This window comes from Palaemon carinicauda, chromosome 20 (genome assembly GCF_036898095.1).
Source record: "Palaemon carinicauda isolate YSFRI2023 chromosome 20, ASM3689809v2, whole genome shotgun sequence".
Classification (NCBI taxonomy): Eukaryota; Metazoa; Arthropoda; class Malacostraca; order Decapoda; family Palaemonidae; genus Palaemon; species Palaemon carinicauda.
In genome coordinates this window covers 9,263,786-9,268,785 of record NC_090744.1, presented here as the reverse complement: position 1 = coordinate 9,268,785, position 5,000 = coordinate 9,263,786, and the positions used below count along the sequence as shown (strand labels likewise).

The 5,000-nt window shown below is 36.7% G+C and overlaps 1 pseudogene; it reads left to right on the top strand.

The window, feature by feature from the left end:
- The window catches only part of LOC137614503 (nephrin-like), a 90,022-nt pseudogene that overhangs the window by 82,740 nt on the left and 2,282 nt on the right, over positions 1-5,000 (top strand).

Sequence of the window (5,000 nt, the reverse complement as noted above, 5' to 3'; positions counted from 1 at the left end):
TGTGCACATTTATTCCCTATAGATGGCGTGCCAGGCCTCGCAGAGGAGAGATGAAGAAGGGGAAGAAGAAGAAGAGGACACAACTCTGACCGTCCATCATATCAATCCAGGGATGCCGGCATCTCTTAAACCTCCAGACAATCCTATACTAGCCGGTTCGTCTTTAGAAAAAATACCTCCTGCTAGTAGTCCTTGTAGGAATTACAACAGTGCCTTATTGAATGGAGGCTTGAGCATGCAGAGAGGCAGGTCTTCAACAACAAAGCCTGAAACGATTTGCAACGAGAACTTGAAAGAAACTATGGTTGAGTGGAACCAGGAAGCCACACAGCATTTAGATGACAACATCAGCCGAAGAATGAAGGTTTCTGGTCACCAGCCCGACATCCCGGATGTGTGTCCCAAGACCTCTGGTTCTGGTAACAGCACAATGGCCAGACGTCTAAGCATAGATATGACATGTCTTGAAGATGACAGACTCTCTGTTGCGTCTCATTACAGCAATACTTCTTACGTCGATTTACACGATCAAGTTCAAAGTTTAGGAAGAAATGCTACCGTGAGTCAGCGCCACCCAGATAACCCTAGTCCTCCCCTTTCCCTTATGCCTTCTACCCCAGTTAGAGTACCTTCCGGCCATGACCTTAGCATAAAGTGCTCAATGACTAATAAAATGCAACAACACAAGGCTTCCTCTGCTTCACCCCCTTGTTGCGCAAACAAGCCTACTTCACAAGTCATCTATCATGGTCAACCACATATTCAACAACAGCATGAACAACAGCAATATCAAGAGCATTTACATCATCTGGAACAGCATCATCACCATCATCATCATCCACTTGACCACCAACATCAGCAGCCAGAGCATTCTCAACCGACAGCACATCACCAGCACGATCATTATCATCACGTAGAGTCAGAACAACTTCAAGACTCCCACCAGCATTTAGCCCAAATATGTCAGACCGATTATCAGTACCTCCATCCCAATTATGGTCTGCAGCGATCTGAAAGTCACCAAGAAATACAACTACAGCAGAGAAAACCAGATGAGAAGCATGAAATGCTCCCACCCTACTGTTCCAATGCTGAGAACCAGGATTGCTATCACCAGATGCCGTGTTGCGACGATCTCAATCATCCTTCGCATAGGGCCAGCAAGTATTATGAATACGCGCCAATCCCTCAGAGTTATTCGCCTCAGCCTCCAGAGCGCTCGGTCACTCCATCCAGCCTGTACAGATCACACAGCCTCCCTCGCAAGAAGAGTTCATATAGCCCATCACCGCAGCGTCATCACTCTGCCCATCAGTGGAGGGCTCAATTTCCTTCCTCGTATGACCAGCACCCGACCCATTCTAGAAAGGGCTCTCACGACCCATACGGCACCATAACACATTCCCAGAGTGAGCACCAGTATCCAGTACCATTTACAGAGGAGGAGTATAGCCACGGCGTACAGAGGCCAACGGAAGAGTATCCTCTGCGTCCCATAAGGAAGGATGCTTGGCATGACATTCCGCGCTATTCAGAATTGGATCCTTCTTCTTTATACACTGAGGAGCTTCCTTATCCCGAAGGACGTAGGAGGAAAGAAACTACATTTGGTGAGTAAGGGAATCTACTATATTTTTACTGTTGATTTTGATGAACCTTATTGTGGGTAACAAATCATACTAGACTAATATTACTCTATTCATTATAATTTTTTTAAACGTGTTTATCTAATTGGTTTTCGATTGAATAGATGTGAATCTCATTTACCAATTTGATAGTCCTTCTCTTTCTAACATACGTTTCACAATCTGTTGTCAAATATTTGTATAAAACAAACAACAAAGCACACAAATGCACAAATACACTTGTATACTAGTACACACGCACGCACCCACGCACGCACGCACGCACGCACGCACATGTATATATATATATTGATATATATATTGAAATATATATTTATATATATATATATATATATATATATATATATATATATATATATCCATATATATATATATATATATATATATATAAATACATATATATGTATATATATTTATATATATATATATATATATATATATATATATATATATATATATATATATATATATAGATGCATGTATTTGTGTATGCATATATACATATAAACATATAAATAAATATAAGTTTTACTAATATGTACAGTACATAAATTATATAGAATAATATATGAATTTATAAATGCGTATATATATATATATATATATATATATATATATATATATATATATATATAGATATATATATATATATATATATATATATATATATATATATATATATATATATATATATATATATATATTAGAATTTTTTCGCGTTACGAAGTATAGCGAAAAATAATTGTCCTAACGACATGTAAGCAGATCTTAAGTGTCTTGTTACTGAAGTTCAGTTGTTATGTAGGCAGTGGCCAATGAGAATTTAGTGTTGGGTGAAACGTATTCGATGTTTGAAGAGGTATTTAGGAAGTGGTCACTTTCTAGCGCACGCTAGCCCGAGCAAGTCGAATTTATTAGCCAGGACGCCAGGCAGGGTCAAATACAGCTTCAGATGTGAATAGTGTTTTCACGTTAGCAATCAGAATGCTGAAACCGTTTCAAGAAGTGATGGACAATTTATTATCCGATTTCCAGCAGAATATTCAACAAGTATCCGCACCTCGTTAAAGTATGATGGAAATCCATTTGAATGAGCATCGCGTTATTTTGAGGAAACTGATACGAAAATGTTAGCATTAGATGCGATTGTTTATCAACTTGGAGGACAAGGAACATCTAAAACTGCTGCAGAAACGAGTTAGTAAGCAAAGAGCAGCATCGCCGAAATTGTCAAGCTAGTTAAAGATCGAGGGAAAGTGTGGATTCATATCAACTTTGATGGAAGAGGTCTAGAGCTCAATAAAGGCCGAGAGTTGACATTGGAGCCAGGAATGTACCAAGAAAGACGTCGAAAAGATAAGTGAAAATATAGCTGTTTTTATTTTGTATATTTAGCAGTTGGTACAAGGAAATTGGAACATTGTGTTTATTTTATTTTATTGTTTTAATCGCCTGTTGGTTGTTGTTATTCACAATACATTGAACAGAATTAGATTGGGTCCGGTAAGATAGTCATTGACGTCTAAAAGGGCGATCACAAAATTCCATTTCAAAACCGTTACTGTGGTTGTTGGATTGTGTAACAATAGGTCAGGAAGGGACGAATCAAAATTTATTAAAAGAGAATGGGTGACACTGGTATCAGAAAAACTAAGAAATAATTCCTTTGACGGTGACCAAGAATGGAAATGGTAAGCAAAGGCTGGTTTTTTATTACAAACTTTTTAAGGATTTAATCTGTCTACAGTCTGCTTATCGCATAGAAATCTATTAAAACGTTGCCAATATCTTTTTCATTGGGGAAAAATTTAAAAAGTTTTTTTTTTATAATGGATTTTCTTTAGATATTTTTGAAGCGGCGGTACATCTTTACTAAAGTTCTTAAGTCTGTTAGATATTGGAGATCTAAGGAAGTGAAGATTGAAGTATTTTTAGATGATGGCATAGCTGTGGATGGTTGATTTGAAGGGGCATTGGATGCTATCTATTTACTTTAAAAAGCTTCAAGATTTGGATTTATTTACAAGAAAGTATAATTGGTTTTCAGACTCTAAATTGTATTTGGAAAGGTTTACAGAGGACGAATACTGAAGGCGAATTTCCTAACTACAGTATTAGGATAAACTATGTCGTTAAAGACCTTGTTTAGATGCCAAACTTTCTGAATTAACGAAAACGTTATTTTAACGAATATCTTTTGGACAGAATTGTCTGTTACATAATTTCCACGAAATTTGTCGTGAAAGGTATTGTTAAAATGAAAACGATAAAGTATTTCTGTATTTTTACATATTGAGCAAAGCTAGTTGAGAACTTAATGAAGAAATATCAGATGCTCTGGTTGAGATCACGTTTTGACGCAGAAATTCGTTCTTTTTATTTTGGTCGTTACTTTAACTATATACTTGCATCAGACTTATTTAACCTATTGTTTCATTGTGACGCCTAAGATGTAGGCAGTTTATCAATATATTGTGACGCCTAAGATGTAGGCAGTTTATCACTATATTGTGACGCCTAAGGTGTAGGCAGTTTATCACTATATTGTGACGCCTAAGGTGTAGGCAGTTTATCACTATATTGTGACGCCTCAGATGTAGGCAGTTTATCACTATATTGTGACGCCTCAGATGTAGGCAGTTTATCACTATATTGTGACGCCTCAGATGTAGGCAGTTTATCACTCTATTGCGACGCCTAAGATGTAGGCAGTTAATTACTATATTGTGACGCATCAGATTTAGGCAATTTATCACATTGCGAAGCCTCGGATGTAGGCAATCTTATAAATATATTGCGACGCCTCATAGGGAATTTACCGCTATATTGTGACTCCTCAGATTTAATAGTTATATTGTGACGCCTCTGGTGTTGGGAAATTTATATGTTGTGACACCTCAGTAGTAGGTTTGGAGTAATTCCGAAGTTTTTAGCGATGAATACAGCGCATTTTTTTTTATATATATATCATGAAAAGAGTGGTTGGAAACTGGACAGCAAATTAATCTTTAAAATTAAACATGAAGGAGCAGGAGGCAGTCGACAGAATTATGTAAAGTACTTTGGCAATGTTTGAACGTTGTTCCAGATAAAATTTTCGATTTTAATGGAAGTAGGTAGCAAAAAGCCAGATTTGGAAATCATAGAAAACCAAAGAATTTAAACTTGTACTGAATACACTGTTCAGGTCATCAATGTATGTAAGCCCAGAAAGAGTACAAAAGAGCGGATTTTTTGAAGTGTTGTCAACTAACATGGATGAATGGTCAATTCTTGTTTACATTTTTCAGAGTTATGGACTTGTGAGAGTTATTCATTCTTTAGACTGTTTTGCTACTTTTAAAAATATGTTGA